Genomic DNA, 18,802 nt, shown 5'->3' on the forward strand with positions numbered 1-18,802 from the left:
CAATGATGAAACTGCAAAGGCTTTGTGTCACTATGAATGATATAAACCAACTCCCATGCCTCTGTGACATTCAGAATGGCTGATATCCCTCTTTGGATTTAGGTTGCTAGGGTACTCTGTTTGGTTGCTATGGAGTGGCTTGGTAGCTGCCAATGACGAAACTGCAAAGGCTTCTTGTCACTATGAATGATATAAACCAAATCCCATTTCTCTGTGACATTCAGAATGGAAGATATCCCTCTTTGAATTTTGGTTGCTAGGGTACTCTGTTTGGTTGCTAGGGAGTGGCTTGGCAGCTGCCAATGATGAAACTCCAAAGGCTGCTTGTCAGTATGAATGATACAAACCAACTCCCATGCCTCTGTGACATTCAGAATGGAAGATATCCCTCTTTGGATTTTTGTTGATAGGGTGATCGACAATGGTTGCTAGGGAGGGGCTTGGAAGTGTTGAGGTGATTCATGATTGGCTGTTTGCTGCCCCGAGTCAAATGAGACCACCCCCATGTTTCTATGACAATTCAGTCTGGAGATATCTCTTTGAACTCTTTCAATGGAAGTCTATGGAACTTGTTGCTAAGGGGCTCTAAATGGTTGCCAGGGCGTGGCTTGATAGCTTCACAATGATCCTGAGAGACTGATTGGTCGTCTGAGTAAAATGAGCCCTCCCCCTTGTCTCTATGACACTGTGATCCAGAGCTACGTTCAATACAAAGTCCCTATGCAATTTACCATAGTAGGAAAAGCATGTGTGTTTCACGGGATGTTCCTTCCCCATAGTAAATCAATGGGGCAACTTTGGGCATCTCCTGCCCCCCAGGGGTGCAACTTTTACCCCATTGTGAGGTATGTTCTTACAGAGCCTGTCAGCCTCTTCAAATGTGGCAAATCACACTATTCTCCGAAATCCTCGCTCAGAGCTACGAGTGGTCAAAGTTCGTCGCAATGTTAAGTCAATGGGACTTTTTTGGCCGCTTTTTCGCCCCTGGGGCGAACACCGCACCCCCGATCGCTTATAAAAGTCATAGCACACCTCTCCTCAATGAACCGGTCGATTTGACACCACACTCAGGGATCTGTGACAAACGGTGCGGGGCGAGTTACGCGCCAAACTTTGTCCAGAATAATAATAAGAATAAGAATAATAACTAGAATGTACATTTCCTGAAGAAAATGTGAAATGGTGCTTGCAGTGGCAAAATTCGGCACGGTTGCTAGGGTGCAGTTAGCTAATTTTTAGGAAGATGATAACATAAGCATGTGACTAATATAATGCATGGTTGCTAGGCAGTTACTAGGGTGTTCTGGGTGGTTTCTAGGTGGTTGCTAAGGTGTTCTAGGTGGTTGGTATGGTGTTGCTAGGGTGTTCTGGGTGGTTGCTAGGGCGTTGCTAGGGTATTCTGGGTGGTTGCTAGGTGGTTGCTAGGCAGTTGCTAAGGTGTTCTGGGTGGTTGCTAGGGCGTCGCTAGGTGGTTGCTAGGGTGTTCTGGGTGGTTGCTATGGTGTTGCTAGGCAGTTGCTAGGGTGTTCTGGGTGGTTGCTATGGTGTTGGTAGGCGGTTGCTAGGGTATTCTGGGTGGTTGCTAGGCGGTTGCTAGGGTATTTTTGGTGGTTGCTAAGGCGTTGCTAGGCAGTTGCTAGGGTGTTCTGGGTGGTTGCTATGGAGTTGCTAGGCGGTTGCTAGGGTATTCTGGGTGGTTGCTATGGTGTTGCTAGGTGGTTGCTAGGGTATTCTGGGTGGTTGCTAGGGCGTTGCTAGGCAGTTGCTAGGGTATTCTGAGGGGTTGCTATGGTGTTGCTAGGGTGTTCTGGGTGGTTGCTATGGTGTTGCTAGTCGGTTGCTAGGGTATTCTGGGTGGTTGCTAGGCGGTTGCTAGGGTATTCTTGGTGGTTGCTAGGGCGCTGCTAGGCAGTTGCTAGGGTGTTCTGGGTGGTTGCTATGGTGTTGCTAGGCGGTTGCTAGGGCGTTGCTAGGCAGTTGCTAGGGTATTCTGGGTGGTTGCTATGGTGTTGCTAGGCGGTTGCTAGGGTATTCTGGGTGGTTGCTAGGGCGTTGCTAGGGTATTTTTGGTGGTTGCTAAGGCGTTGCTAGGCAGTTGCTAGGGTGTTCTGGGTGGTTGCTATGGAGTTGCTAGGTGGTTGCTAGGGTGTTCTGGGTGGTTGCTATGGTGTTGCTAGGCAGTTGCTAGGGTGTTCTGGGTGGTTGATATGGTGTTGGTAGGCAGTTGCTAGGGTATTCTGGGTGGTTGCTAGGCGGTTGCTAGGGTATTTTTGGTGGTTGCTAAGGCGTTGCTAGGCAGTTACTAGGGTGTTCTGGGTGGTTGCTATGGAGTTGCTAGGCGGTTGCTAGGGTATTCTGGGTGGTTGCTATGGTGTTGCTAGGTGGTTGCTAGGGTATTCTGGGTGGTTGCTAGGGCGTTGCTAGGCAGTTGCTAAGGTATTCTGAGTGGTTGCTATGGTGTTGCTAGGGTGTTCTGGGTGGTTGCTATGGTGTTGCTAGGCGGTTGCTAGGGTGTTCTGGGTGGTTGCTAGACGGTTGCTAGGGTATTCTTGGTGGTTGCTAGGGCGCTGCTAGGCAGTTGCTAGGGTGTTCTGGGTGGTTGCTATGGTGTTGCTAGGCGGTTGCTAGGGCGTTGCTAGGCAGTTGCTAGGGTATTCTGGGTGGTTGCTATGGTGTTGCTAGGCGGTTGCTAGGGTATTCTGGGTGGTTGCTAGGGCGTTGCTAGGCAGTTCTGGGTGGTTGCTAGGCAGTTGCTAGGGTATTCTTGGTGGTTGCTAGGCAGTTGCTAGGGTGTTCTGGGTGGTTGCTAGGCGGTTGCTAGGCAGTTACTAGGGTGTTCTGGGTGGTTGCTAGGGTATTCTTGGTGGTTGCTAGGCGGTTGCTAGGCGGTTGCTAGGGTGTTCTGGGTGGTTGCTATGGTGTTGCTAAGGCGTTACTAGGCGTGTTACTAGGTGGTTAGTAGTTGTCAAAGATGGTTACTATGGAGTTTTTATAGAGTTATTAAAATCTTTAATAACGAGTGCCTTCAGTACGGCACTCGGCCTGCGGCCTCGTGCCTATGGCCAAATAGGCACAAGCATGGAGCAATATCGCAAGGCCACGAGTGTAATATTGCGTTAAAAAATACAAAAAAATGTAAAAAACATTTTTTTTTGGTTTAGGGTGGTTGCTAGGGAGCTGTTAGTGGTTGCTAGGGTGCTGAAACTGGTTGCTAGGGTGTGGCTATGAAGATTTTAGGCCATTACTTATTGGCTGCCTGATAATATAAATCCTCTGAGGGAGAGAGAGAGGGAGAGATGCAGGGGTGACAGGCCCTTTGGAGTCTATGTGTGTGAAAACGTCGGTTTGGATTTGAATTTTTTAGAATGCCCAATGTTAAGTCAATGGGACTTTTTTGGCCGCTTTTTCGTCCGCTGTGCGAACATCGTACACCCGATCGCTTAGAAAAGTCATAGCACACCTCTCCTCAATGAGCCGCTCGATTTGACACCTCACTCAGGGGTCTGTGACAAACGGTGCGGGGCGCATTACGCGCCAAACTTTTGTCCGGAATAATAAGAAGAATAATAATAACTAGAATGTACATTTCCTGAAGAAAATGTGAAGTGGTGCTTGCAGTGGCAAAACTCGCCACTCGGTTGCTAGAGTGTGGTACATGATTGCATACAAGCCAACAAACATGTCTGTACGATGTTCTGGTGCTGAGATCTGGCTTATTCATGTTGTTCAGGTGGTTGCTAGGGTGTTCTGTGTGGTTGCTAGGGCTTTGATAGGTTGTTGCTAGGGTGTTCTGGGTGGTTGCTATGGTGTTGCTAGGCAGTTGCTAGGGTATTCTGGGTGGTTTCTAGGCGGTTGCTAGGGTATTCTTGGTGGTTGGTAGGGCGTTGCTAGGTGGTTGCTAGGCTGTTCTAGGTGGTTGCTATGGTGTTGCTAGGCGGTTGCTAGGGTATTCTGGGTGGTTGCTATGGTGTTGCTAGGCGGTTGCTAGGGTATTCTGGGTGGTTGCTAGGGTGTTGCTAGGTGGTTGCTATGGTATTTTGGGTGGTTGCTAGGGCGTTGCTAGGTGGTTGCTATGGTGTTGCTAGGCAGTTGCTATGGTATTTTGGGTGGATGCTAGGGCGTTGCTAGGCAGTTGCTAGGGTGTTCTGGGTGGTTGCTAGGCAGTTGCTAGGTGTTCTGGGGGGTTGCTAGACAGTTGCTAGGGTGTTCTGGGTGGTTGCTACGGTATTTTTGGTGGTTACTAGAGCATTTCTAGACGTTGCTAGGGTGTTCAGGATGGTTGCTAAGGTATTTTTTTAGTTGCTATGGTGTTACTAGGTGGTTGGTAGTTGTCAAAGATGGTTACTATGGAGTTTTTATAGAGTTATTAAAATGTTTAATAACGAGTGCCTTCAGTACTATGGCCGAATAGGCACAAGCATGGAGCAATATTGCAAGGCCACGAGTGTAATATTGCGTTAAAAAATACAAAAAATTGTAAAAAAAAAAAAAATGTGGTTTAGGGTGGTTGCTAGGGAGCTCTTAGTGGTTGCTAGGGTGCTGAAACTGGTTGCTAGGGTGTGGCTATGAAGATTTTAGGCCTTACTTATTGGCTGCTTGATAATATAAATCCTCTGAGGGAGAGAGAGAGAGAGAGACGCAGGGCTGTCAGGCCCTTTGGAGTCTCTGTGTGTGAAAACGGCGGTTTGGATTTGAATATTTTTAGAATGCCCAATGTTAAGTCAATGGGACTTTTTTGGCCGCTTTTTCGTCCGCTGTGCGAACATCGTACACCCAATCGCTTAGAAAAGTCATAGCACACCTCTCCTCAATGAGCCGGTCGATTTGACACCTCACTCAGGGGTCTGTGACAAACGGTGCGGGGCGCATTACGCGCCAAACTTTGTGTGGAATATAAGTATGAGCAATAACAATAGTGTTGCTTTGAAAAGCACCACTAATAAGTATGCAAGAGAACACTAATGATGCCTTGCTTTCAGCAAGCACCATTAATAATAAGTATCCAAGAGAACACTAATGATGCCTTGCTTTCAGCAAGCACCATTAATAATAATAATAAGAAGAATAATAAGTATGAGCAATAACAATAGTGATGCCTTGCTTTCAGCAAGCACCACTAATAATAAGTATGAGCAATAACAATAGTGATGCTTTCAAAAAAGCACCACTAATAATAATAATAATAATAATAATAAGTTTAAATAGGATTTCAATATGTTGGCTCTCTCAAGCCAACTTAACTAGATGCAAAAGTTCGTCGAGACAAACTTTAAGTTGGCTTGAGAAAGTTTGGACCAGAACGTTTTTTGCTAGGCGGTTGCTAGGGTGTTCTGGGTGGTTGCTAGGCGGTTGCTAGGGTATTCTGGGTGGTTGCTAGGCGATTGCTAGGGTGTTCTGTGTGGTTGCTATGGTGTTGCTAGGCGGTTGCTAAGGTGTTCTGGTTGGTTGCTAGGCGGTTGCTAGGGTGTTCTGGGTGGTTGCTATGGTGTTGCTAGGCGGTTGCTAAGGTATTCTGGGTGGTTGCTAGGCGGTTGCTAGGTGGTTGCTAGGGTATTCTGGGTGGTTGCTATGGTGTTGCTAGGCGGTTGCTAGGGTGTTCTGGGTGGTTGTTATGGTGTTGCTAGGCGGTTGTTATGGTGTTCTGGGTGGTTGCTAGGCGGTTGCTAGGGTGTTGTTAGGCGGTTGCTAGGGTGTTCTGGGTAGTTGCTATGGTGTTGCTAGGCGGTTGCTAAGGTATTCTGGGTGGTTGCTAGGCGGTTGCTAGGGTGTTCTGGGTGGTTGCTAGGGTGTTCTGGGTGGTTGGTATGGTGTTGCTAGGCGGTTGCTAGGGTGTTCTGGGTGGTTGCTAGGCGGTTGCTAGGGTGTTATGGGTGGTTGCTATGGTGTTGCTAAGGTATTCTGGGTGGTTGCTAGGCGGTTGCTAGGCGGTTGCTAGGGTGTTCTGGGTGGTTACTATGGTGTTGCTAGGTGGTTGCTAGGGTATTATGGGTGGTTGCTAGGCAGTTGCTAGGGTGTTCTGGGTGGTTGCTAGGGTGTTTTGGGTGGTTGCTAAGGTGTTCTGGGTGGTTGCTAGGCGGTTGCTAGGGTGTTCTGGGTGGTTGCTACACTCTAAAAAATGCTGGGTTATTTTTTAAACCCAAATGCTGGGTTGAGCATTTTGACTATGTTGCTGGGTTATTTTTTCCGTAATCAGCTGACAATGATCCAGCATTTGGGTTTGTTTTGGAAATTTTGACCCAGCGCCTCCTCGCGAGTCGCGCGCTTTTGTCCACACTTTTCAAATCACTACGTCAACAGGAGGACGAGAGGTTCAAGCAGTAGCGAGCGTAAAGGTGAGCAACCCTGTTTTATTACAACTTTCCTTTTGTTAAGTAACGTTAGTCAAATAAGTCAGAAAGTCAACAAGAAGTTATGTTGAAATGAACTATGAATTATTGACGACGTCGACGTCTGTCGAACTAGCGACCGTTAACGTATGCTAACGTTAACGTTACGTTACACATAACATTCATTATTTTTACACGGTCTGTAATCAATTATTCCACTTAAAACACGGTCACAATGTCTAAGTACAGTTGTTGGTGTCTGTTTTATCTCCAGAAATGTTGCGGGTTACTTGACTCGGCGGTGTTGGATGGATGCAGTGTAACGTCACTGGCTAGTGGCTGGATATGCTAAAGAAGTTGTAAGTCTAACGTTACCTATTATTTAACTGTGTTTGTTAGTCATTTTCGAAAGGTAGCTTTACATAAAATATTGAATTATGCTGCAGTATGTTCTCTGTGTTTGGGTGTGTGCGCCTTAGTTCAATTTGGCTAAGCATTTCTGCAGAAAACAGTGTCATCGTCCAGCTCAGTACAATTCTTATCAAAAACTGTCATTGTTCATTTGAAGTCAGTTCAGTGTTGCTTCAGTTACGTTCAGAAACTATGTAAAGATAATCAAAGTAGTTACTGAAGTACAATTTGGTCTTAAACCGGCTCTGAAAAAAAGAGTCCACAAAATTAACATTTCTTCTGTTTACAGTCTTGTGAATTAACAAGAGTTAATTAAGCTGTTAAAAATTATTTAGTCTATTTTTTTTATTATTTTTTTTATTAAGTAATGATTCATTAAAATTATTTAAATATATATTTTTTATATATTGGAGCCAGCATAAAAATTATTTTTAAAAACATTGTATAAGACATGCTAAATTTGTAAAGATATTACTAATCAGATGTTTCCTTCTTTTCTTTTACAGCAATGGACATTTTTGTTCAACAAATCTCCTCAACTGGAGTCTTGAGTGCCTCATTGAAAAATTGCTGGTAAATATGTGATGAACAATTTTGCATTTCAAATTCTCTTTCTTAGTATGTAATCTTTTTTTCACAGTTGCATCCAGTGCCAACCCTAACCCTTAAATAGTTCGCCCAAAAATGATATTTAACCCATGATTTACTCACCCTCAAGCCGTTTGAGATGCATATGTCAATCTTTTTTCAGACGAACACATTTTCAGTTATTTTAGAAAATGTCTTCGATCTTTCAGTGGTTATAATGTCAAGCAATGGGGTCCACCTCCTTCAAGTCCCAAAATGTGCATGCATCCTTCACAAAAGTAATCCATCCGGCTCCAGGGGGATAAACGAAGGCCTTCTGAGGGTAATCCGTGCGGTTTTGTCGTAAAAATATACATATTTAAAACTTTAGAAACGAAAATAACTGGCTTCCGGTAGCGTTCGACGCGCGTTCATGGAGATGGATGCTGGCGTATGACGTAGCGTAGAAAGCGTTGTGACGTAGAACGAACGTAGAATTTTGTTTTGCTCTGCTCTCTGGCTGCGCTGTCATGTTCGTTCTACGTCACAACGCTTTCTACGCTACGTCCTACGGATTACTTTTGTGAAGGATGCATGCACATTTTGGGACTTGAAGGAGGTGGACCCCATTGCTTCACATTATAACCACTGAAAGATCTAAGACATTTTCTAAAATAACTGAAAATGTGTTCGTCTGAAAAAAGATTGACATATGCATCTCGAACGGCTTGAGGGTGAGTAAATCATGGGTTAAATATCATTTTTGGGCGAACTATCCCTTTAACAAAGTTTGCTACACCATTCACAATAAGCTCAAAAACATGAATGGCCAATTTACTTGTCCAAGTACAAGCACATGACAAGACAATTTAAATCAGTTATATTGTAGGGCTGGCATAGGGTACCACTTCTGTGCCTAGTCATTGTCAGTGTAATTTCATAGATAGCCGTGCTTGTTTGCCCCCTTCTTGGTTTAAGGCAGTGGTTCTCAAATGTCCTGGGACCCCCATAATTTAGGATGTCTCACCCAATTTAAATTTTGCTGTCTATACTAATGAGCTGAATCAGGTGTGTTAAATGAGGGAGAGATATAAAATGTGCAGTGGTATGGGGTCCCCAGGACGGGTTTGAGAAGCACTGCTTTAAGGGATAGTTCACCTGAAAAGGAAAATTCTGTCGTCATTTACTCACCCTCATGGTATTACAAACCTGAATGATTTTCTTCTCCTGAACACAAAAGAAAAAATGTTGGTAACAAAACAGTTAACAATAGCCATTGACTTTTATAGTACTTTTTTCCTATTATGGAAGTCATTGGTTACCGTCAACTATCTTGTTACTGACATTCTTTAAAAAATCTTTTTGTGTTCAGCAGAAGAAAGAAACTTCAAAAAAAGTTCCAAAAAAAGGTTTGGAACAACGTGAGGGTGAGTAAATGAGGCGAGTAAATTTGACATGAGGGTGAGTAAATTTGCATTTTAAGGTGAACTATACCTTTAATAACACTAAATGTTTTCAGATTACCAGAGTACATATTTAACTGTTATATATTTAAGCTAATTTCACTCATTCTAAGTTGACCTTAGTTAGAAATGCACTTTTCTTAATTTAAAAGCTGATGAACGAACAAGTTCTAATTTGCCATTTTTCTATTCTTAGATTCCAAAGGCACTTACAATTCTGCCTGTCATTCTTCCCCCGCCTGTGTACAAGATTGGCCACAAAACCTTTCGGCCAACTATTCAAGAGACAAGAACCTCATTCATTGATGTACAACCGGTAAGTAAAACAACAGGGGACAAAAAGAGCAGGCTCATTTCTTTACACCTGTTTGTAGGGCTGCACGATAAATCGTTTTATTGCTGCTTGAATCTAACATGCATTTCATTTTCTCACAACTCTTTAAAGGATTAGTTCACCCCAAAATGAAAATTTCCTAATAATTTACTCACCCCAATGTCTTCCAAGATATCCATGTCTTTCTTTCTTCAGTGGAAGAGAAATTAAGTTTTTTGAGGAAAACATTTCAGGATTATTCTACACAGAATGGACTTTAATGACAACCAACTATCCCAACGTTCAAAGAAGGTTCAAATGTCCGTCTCAATGCAGCTTCAGAGACTCTACACAATCCCAGTCGAGAAATAAGGGTCTTATCTAGCGAAACCATCAGCCATTTGTGGTTTAATAGTATATAAATGTTTTTTTTTTTTGTTTTTTTGTTTTTAAATGACCAATGGTTTCGCTAGATAATACCCTTATTTCTCAACTGGGATTGTGTAGAGACTCTGAAGCTGCATTGAGACTGACATTTGAACCTTCTTTGAACATTGGGATAGTTGGTTGCCATTTAATTCTATTCTGTGTAGAAACATACTGAAATGTTTTCCTCAAAAAAACTTAATTTCTTTTCCACTGAAGAAAGAAAGACATGGATATCTTGGATGGCACTGGGGTGAGTAAATGATTAGGAAATTTATATTTTGGGGTGAACTAATTCTTTAAGTTAATTTAAGATGGTATTTAACTAATTTAAGACTGCTCTTATGAAAACCTAAGACACACTTTTAAATAATTATCTGTGTCTGATATTGTCTTTCCCTCATTTAGTCTGGAACCAACATGGTGCTTTACCTGGAAAGGCAGAGAGAAGCAAAACCCTTCCCCTTTGTCTTGGAGCTTGGAATGGCTGGACAGTTTTTTGGTGAATGGGGAAACTCTGGAAAAGTTGACTCCGTTTTTTTTTTTTTAATCATCTTGTGAAGATAATTTTTAGCTAGGCTATTTTACAGTTTATAGGTATAGAGTTTCATGTTTTTATTTTGCTACACAGGACTAAATGATTGCTTATTTAAAATGAATTGCAATGTATGTACTTACTGTTTATACGCAGAGATGTGCCTCTCATTTTTGCTGCACAGGACTAAATGATTGCTTATTTAAGTGAATTACAATGTATGTACTTACGTGTTTTTTATTGTATTCTTTGTGAATAGAATCTTAAGCTGTAGGCTATTTTACAGTTTATAAGTGAAGAGTTTTGAATTTTGAGAATCTTACCATTTTATAATATTTTAACATACCAACATTTTAGCACAAATGATTTTTGTGGGCCTCCGTTTATGTTACAGATGTCTGTTTTTTTTAACATGAATGTATTTTTGATTATATTAATTTCCTGGAATAAACACTTTAATTGAATCAATAAACAGTAGTGTTATTATTGTTATTAATATTTTTTTATTCGTTTTTTTATTATTATTATCTAAAATTAATAACCTGTAGCATAGGGGTTGTTTGACCCAGCACTGATCAAAAACAACCCAGCAGATGGGTTAATGTATAAAAACCCAGCCTGCTGGGTCAAAATAACCCAGCATGTGTTCTGTCCAATATTTACCCAGCGCTGGGTTGCCAAATAACCCAAATTGGGTTGTTTTTAACCCAGCATTTTTTAGAGTGTATGGTGTTGCTAGGCGGTTGCTAGGGTGTTCTGGGTGGTTGCTAGGCGGTTGCTAGGGTGTTCTGGGTGGTTGCTATGGTGTTGCTAGGCGGTTGCTAGGGTATTTTGGGTGGTTGCTAGGCGGTTGCTAAGGTATTTTGGGTGGTTGCTAGGCGGTTGCTAGGGTGTTCTGGGTGGTTGCTAGGGTGTTGCTAGGCGGTTGCAAGGGTGTTCTGGGTGGTTGCTAGGGTGTTTTGGGTGGTTGCTAGGCGGTTGCTAGGGTATTCTGGTTGGTTGCTAGGGTGTTTTGGGTGGTTGCTAGGATGTTCTGGGTGGTTGCTATGGTGTTACTAGGTGGTTGCTAGGGTATTCTGGTTGGTTGCTATGGTGTTCTGGGTGGTTGCTAGGCGGTTGCTAGGGTGTTCTGGGTGGTTGCTATGGTGTTGCTAGGCGGTTGCTAGGGTGTTCTGGGTGGTTGCTATGGTGTTGCTAGGCGGTTGCTAGGGTATTCTGGGTGGTTGCTAGGCGGTTGCTAAGGTATTCAGGGCGGTTGATATGGTGTTACTAGGTGGTTGGTAGTTGTCACAGATGGTTACTCTGGAGTTTTTATAGAGTTCTTAGAATGATCTTGGCATGATATAGCACTTAACTAATCGCTATTAGCATGTAGCTATTCACTGCTAGCATGTGTAGCATGTTGGAAGTGCTGTTTGCTAGCATGAGTCAAAAGAGCCAAACCTCATCTCTATACGATGTTCTGATACAGAGATATAGGTCTTGCAAAACGGTTGCTAGGGTACTCAAGTTTGGTTGCTATGAAGTTGCTTGGGAGCTGGAAGCTTTAAACTTAAGTTTAAAGTGGTTTGAAGTTTAAAGTAGTTTACGAGTTTTTGAGTTTTGAGTTTATAAGTTTAAATGAGTTTAGAGTGTGTGTGTGTGTGTGTGTGTGTGTGTGTGTGTGTGTGTGTGTGTGTGTTCACACACACACACACACACTCAGAGTTTATGAGTTTAGAGTTTATAAGTGTATAAATGGATGAGTTTATAAGTGTACAAGTTTTTGAGTTTAGTTTATAAGTTTAAATGAGTTTTGAGTTTATAAATTTAAATGAGTTTACGAGTTCAGAGTTTATTAATTTATGAGTTTTAGAGTTCATAAGTCTATGAATTCATGAGTTTATAAGTTAATTAGTTTATAAGTGTATGAGTTTAGAGTGCATTAGTTTAAATGAGTCTCAATGGCTCATATAGTATATAGAACGGCAGTTTGGTTTAGTCTTCAAGGTATTTTGATTTGAATTTTCGTCGGTTGGTGAGTTTGAATCTAAATTTGAATTTTTTAGAACTCCCCAATGTAAGTCAATGGGAGTTTTTCCGAGTTTTGATCGTCATTTTTAGGAAAACCGTAAGTCCGATCAGTCTGAAAAGATATAGCAACGCGAGTCAGATCAGTTTGAGTGTCTGAACCGAGTTTGGAGTATGTAGAGTTAAAGCTCTAGGAGGAGTTAGAGTTGTAAATTTAGGGTCAGAAGAATAATAATAACTAGATGCAAAAGTTCGTCAAGACAAACTTTAAGTTGGCTTGAGAAAGTTTGGACCAGAACGCTTTTTGCTAGGCGGTTGCTAGGGTCTTTTGGGTGGTTGCTAGGTGGTTGCTAGGGTCTTTTGGGTGGTTGCTATGCTGTTTCTAGGCGGTTGCTAGGGTATTCTGGGTGGTTGCTAGGCGGTTGCTAGGGTGTTTTGGGTGGTTGCTAGGCGGTTGCTAGGGTGTTCTGGGTGGTTGCTATGGTGTTGCTAGGCGGTTGCTAGGGTGTTCTGGGTGGTTGCTATGGTGTTGCTAGGCGGTTGCTAGGGTATTCTTGGTGGTTGCTAGGCGGTTGCTAGGCTATTCTGGGTGGTTGCTATGGTGTTGCTAGGCGGTTGCTAGGGTATTCTGGGTGGTTACTAGGCGGTTGCTAGGGTGTTCTGGGTGGTTGCTATGGTGTTGCTAGGCGGTTGCTAGGGTATTCTGAGTGGCTGCTAGGCGGTTGCTAGGGTGTTCTGGGTGGTTGCTATGGTGTTGCTAGGCGGTTGCTAAGGTATTCTGGGTGGTTGCTAGGCGGTTGCTAGGGTGTTCTGAGTGGTTGCTATGCTGTTGCTAGGGTGTTCTGGGTGGTTGCTAGGCGGTTGCTAGGGTGTTCTGGGTGGTTGCTATGGTGTTGCTAGGGTATTCTGGGTGGTTGCTAGGCGGTTGCTAGGGTGTTCTGGGTGGTTGCTATGGTGTTGCTAGGCGGTTGCTAGGGTATTCTGAGTGGTTGCTAGGCGGTTGCTAGGGTGTTCTGAGTGGTTTCTATGGTGTTGCTAGGGTGTTCTGGGTGGTTGCTAGGCGGTTGCTAGGGTGTTCTGGGTAGTTACTATGGTGTTGCTAGGTGGTTGCTAGGGTATTCTGGGTGGTTGCTAGGCAGTTGCAAGGGTGTTCTGGGTGGTTGCTATGGTGTTGCTAGGCGGTTGCTAGGGTTTTCTGGGTGGTTGCTATGGTGTTGCTAGGTGGTTGGTAGTTGTCACAGATGGTTACTATGGAGTTTTGATATAGTTGTTTGCATGATCTTGGTATGATTTAGCACTTAACTAATCGCTATTAGCATGTAGCTATTCACTGCTAGCATGTGTAGCATGTTGGAAGTGCTGTTTGCTAGCATGAGTCAAAAGAGCCAAACCTCATCTCTATACGATGTTCTGATACAGAGATATAGGTCTTGCAAAACGGTTGCTAGGGTACTCAAGTTTGGTTGCTATGGAGTTGCTTGGGAGCTGGGAGCTTTAAACGTAAGAAGTTTGAAGTGGTTTGAAGTTTAAAGTAGTTTACGGTAGTTTGAAGTTTATGGCAGATAGATTGATAAGTTAATAGATAGATACATACATAGATAAAAGTTAGATAGATAGATAGATAGATAAAAGTAGACATTTCAAGCTTTCTGTAATATATAGCCTATATTTATCAAATCTGTGAGGCACAAGTTGAGTTTCGGCGCCCTCCAGTTCACAAGCAGTGATCGCGTACCGGCGCCTTATTTTGTCTGCTATATATTTGCTTCTTATTTAATAAATACGGGCAATTGATTGATAAAACATTGATCAAAATTAAGATACAATTTATACAAAACGAAAATCTTTTAAAAAGAGTTTTCTATAAAACAAAACTTAATGAAGACGTCAAAATCATGTTTTACCATGAGCAAAACACCTTATAAATTATATTTATTTATATTTTGAAAATGTAAAAAACGCAGAAAGTTTTCTGTGAGGGTTGTGTCTAGGTGTACGGGGTAGAATATAAAGTTACAGTACAAAATCATTATGACTATGGAACCCCCATAAACATGCCGGTCTCTACCCCCACTGCTGCGACTGTCACACCATTTTGGCTAAAAACACACATCTCTGTCTCTAAGAAACACTCAAGAGAATTTATATTTCTACTTATTGCATTTTTGTAAATCATTTCATACATGGTTTGGACATCCTGCTCTCTGAAAAATGCAAGGTGTTTTTTATATATTAATTTAGCTAAAACTATAAAAATTGGTTCAGAAAATGTTAGTAAGATGCTTATTTTTATATTATATATTTTATTTATAATCATATCATTTGAAATATATTTTATATTATATTTTACTCAACTGTTTGAAATATTGTGTTTCATGTATCACCTTATGTTGATTTAGTTAGAATAGGTAGAATATATATTCGCATTGGCTTTAATGCACATCTGCCTGATATTTTTTCTAACTTATGGAGAAAAACAAAACTTAATTTTGACTCGCTAATAAATAGCAAAAAATGTAAACCATCAAAAATGTAAAGATTTAATGTTTTATCTCTGTTTGTTGATCAATTTATGGCTATTACGTGATCTGTCGTAATTTTAGGTTAATTTAATCCAATAGTGAAAAGTATACAGCTTTACTATATTTCAGTGTAGACCATCTGAAAATAAATAAAACAGCAGAGCCATTTACTCATAACTATTAACTAATTAAAAAACAAACTATTAAAAAATAGAATAAGATCAAAGAGGTTATTTAAAATATTGTTAAATAATATATATTTAAAAACTTGTGTTGATATACTATCAAACATTGCCTGTAAGGCTCTGATCTTCAGAAGGTGTCAGAATTGAGGTGTCATTTTTTGGGCTGCCTCTTTCTTTCACAGTTTCTCCTAGAAAGACAGGATGGAAGACAGTTGCCCCAGGAAGAAAGGATGATTAGCTTATCATAACAATCAATGGATAAGAGTATATAAAATTTAACTTCCTGGCCATTTTGTTTTGACCCCTGAAGACACAGGTATAAACATCTAATTCTATTGATCTCACAGCCCTGGTCAGTGTAGAGATGTCAAAATGATCACATTTTGGGGTCTCCCAGACAATACAGGATGGGAGACAGTTTTCTGTGATGGTTTACGTTCGTTCACGTTTACGATCACTCAATAATAAAACTTTATAGGTGACTATCCTGCCTTTTAATTGTTTGATGCTTCCAGAAACAAATTGCAAACCAAATACACAACATCAATACACAGTTAGGATGGGGAGCGGTGCCCCTGCATGCATCTCAATTCATCTAAGTTTCTCAAACATATCATCTCATGTTGATAAGCTTAAACCCTATCTTTAGAATACTTATATTTAATCAAATTTCATCTTATTTCATATGTCTATTATTTTATATGCTTTTATTTATCTGCAATGCTTCTTATTTCTCAAAACTCATTTGTACCGTTTCATTCTCACAGACATTATGGACGGTTGTAATCCGAAAACAATTCAAAGAGCTGTGGACTTTAACCGGAGACAAAAAAAAGAGTAAAAAAAGTCTAACTTCATCGAAAGTAAGTACACTTCAACTCATGTTTAAAAGATTAAAACTAACTTTAAAATACTTATACTTAATAAAATTAATCTTATTTCATATAATATGAATGAACTATTATTCACTTTTAACATTCTACTAGGAACTGACCAGATCTTAGCATTTTGACATCCTTCATTGTCCCTGCTTTAACAGAAACACTTCTCTGAATAGCTAACAGAGACAGCTTGAAAAGCAGCATATCAGAAACCAGGGACTCCAGAAACATAAATGTCTAACAGTTTTTGATTTTGGAAGAATTGGAGCCAAGGTATTGTGTTGGAGCTGGGACAGCCACAGCATGTCACATTTCTCAAGTACCAGGATCTCTGTATCCACTGACACAGGTCCCAACCCACGGTCTAACAAGTTGCCCCATTTATTGACTCTTACATTGCAACCTATTCCACCCCAGGTTCCCACAGTCAGTGGTGGACATCACTAATTATTTTTACTTAGTTACTGTACTTAAGTACATTTATCAAGTATCTGTACTTTATCTGAGTATTTTTATTTTGGGAAACCTTTACTTTTACTTTACTACATTCCAAAGCATAGCCTAATATCGTACATTTTACTCCACTACATTTCATAAAAACATCTGTTATTCCTCTCTATTTTGAACTGTCGAAATCGTCACCTGCTTATCGTAACCATATTATCGTCTAAACAAGGAAGGTTTAAAACAAAAATTTATGCCAACGTCACACATCTTCCCTGCTGTGGTTTCAAATTATAGTAGTACAGTTATAGCGTTCTTAAAATGTTAACACATTTTTCCCCATGTGGACATCTTTTTTATATTGAATGTTTATATTTGTCAAGAAACATTTATTTAGTTTTTCCTCATTTTTAAATACTGTATGGTATATTTTATTATTTTCACTTGTTTGCACACTTGAATTATCAGTAATTATCAGCAGGGTTGGGGAGTAACGGAATACATGTAACGGCGTTATGTAATCAGGATACAAAAATCCAATAACTGTAATCCGTTACAGTTACGTCAAAAAACGTTGTAATCAGATTATAGTTACATTTTGAAAAAAGGGGGAATACTTTCAGGATTACAATGGTTTCATTTGAAACTAAATAAATAAGTATTTTGGCATAATAACACTATATTAAGCGCTGCTTGATTATACAGTAGTTCCTGGTTCTGTTGCCAGTAATGACTCACGTGTGCCACGCGCTGGTGTGTGTGCAAATAACAGCTTTCTACAATCTCCTCAGACGCAGATTGAATCACTGCTGCTAGTAGAAACGATGCTGCCTGCGGGTAAAATCGCTTTTAATTAATGGAAATTCCGCTGCTATTTTGTAGAAATTAGGAGAGTATCTTTTTTAGTACCCAAAATGTCCTTTCTTAATCTTTTCTCACGTAACGGGATGTTCGCTGTCTAGGTAACGTAGGGGAACTCCCACTGCCAACGCCCCAAGTTCAGTCAGGCAAATTAAGAAAGATCACGGCTTTAGTCAACATGTAGGCCTATTTTAAAATAAACTGTTTTACACAACTAAATGTTGTGTTTTTATTTTTTAGTTAAAAATTAGTTAAAAATAAAACAAAATAATCTGTAATACCATACATTAGCCACTAGATGTCTGTATAGCCCTTTACATAAATATATATATTCAGGCCTGTGTGTATATTTTGCAAATATTGTACACTGGACCAAATTCTTAATAAATAAAAAAAAATTTTATTTATTTTTGTTTATTATTTCTTCTTGCTTGACTTTATTTATATACGTGACCTTGAAGTAATCCAAAAGTAATCAGTTACATTACTTTCATATTATAGTACTTGGATTACGTTACTGAATACTTTTTTTAGGAAGTAATTTGTAACTGTAACGGAATACATTTTTAAAGTAACCCTCCCAAGCCTGATTATCAGTACTAGTTATCAGTGTATCACAAGTTTTGGTAATACAATTTCATTCTGATGACTGACACCGTGGTAACTATATCAACATCCTGGCATCTCGTGTTTTTGGTATTTTCGGCCAAAGTAATATTGCAGCAACCAAAGGCTCACAATGTTTGACAATTTTAACCAAACCACCATCGACAGAAGCGTCATGTTTTATTTATGCTTGGAAGACTACTTTGCAGAGCACTCTCTTGCAGTGTTATATCCACTTATTATAAGCGTTTTTGGTATTGTTGTACGGGCTTGGCTCATAAACTGACCCAGTTTATGGAGTTAACAAAAGGGCCAATTGTGGGTTGTGATATTGTGGTCTTATTTTCAATATAAAGCATTTAGATCTATTTAGGTTTATTATGGGCTTGGTCTGGTTTGCTCTTTTTTTTTCTAGCAAGATCTGGCAACATGAATGAGTACTTCCTTCTCTATGATTTTCTTGCACCATGCATACAGAAGTGAGACACATATCTAATGCGAGTTTAAATATGTCATTAACAAAGTTGTTGTATACTACAAATACTACATGCCACTATATAACCAGCAACTGGGGGCCAGAAAGAAGCAGAAAAGTATAAGAAGACTGATGAATGTTTTTGGTCAATCTTAACCTCTAATTATGGAAAAAAGCTCAGGTTTCACTTCCTCTGTACAGAACTGAATATTTCACAACTACACAGACTGCTTTAGGCTTTAATCCATTACTAAATGAAGTTAAATGTTAGCAAACAATTATTGATGGCTTTCATGCAATGAAATTACACTATTAAAATGACATTATCCGTGATTGCACGATGAAAAGTACAAAATTCATCTCTATAGAAGTTTACCCATCTATAATGACTTTCTGAGAACCCCAGAAATGTGAAAAAGGTCAACTAAAATATTGAGGGTAGAGGGGGATAAAACTATATTTCACACAACAGCAAACCTGCAAGTGAGTGTGTGAGCACCAGAGCATAACATTAAAAAACTTCACACTTACTATGTCAGACGGAACCACTGTTTGCCTTTTTTTCGGAACAGTAATTCACTTACTCATCTTCAGGGCAGTCTTTCTGCAAAACATACAAAAGAAGTAGTTATGACGATGTCAGTCCCCTCTTTCACAAGAAATGCTGAAGAGTTCAAACTGAAAATGTAATTTCTGATGACAAAATCCTTCTTTTTTTTTTTTTTTTTTTGCAGATGTCTTTTTGGCGAACCCTGACATTGGACAGTACACTTTGCT

General features: G+C 40.4%; 1 protein-coding gene across 1 annotated transcript in view; it reads right to left on the bottom strand.

Annotated features, from left to right (window-relative positions):
* LOC308700172 (inactive rhomboid protein 2-like) overlaps nt 1-18,802 on the bottom strand; it is a 349,694-nt gene that overhangs the window by 323,677 nt on the left and 7,215 nt on the right. Inside the window, exon 2 of the mRNA XM_081381601.1 lies at nt 18,557-18,629. The gene's annotated coding sequence lies outside the window, so the exon portion shown is untranslated. The remainder of the gene's footprint in view (nt 1-18,556; nt 18,630-18,802) is intronic.

This window comes from Scardinius erythrophthalmus (assembly GCF_964197995.2).
Source record: "Scardinius erythrophthalmus genome assembly, chromosome: 12".
Taxonomy (NCBI): domain Eukaryota; kingdom Metazoa; phylum Chordata; class Actinopteri; order Cypriniformes; family Leuciscidae; genus Scardinius; species Scardinius erythrophthalmus.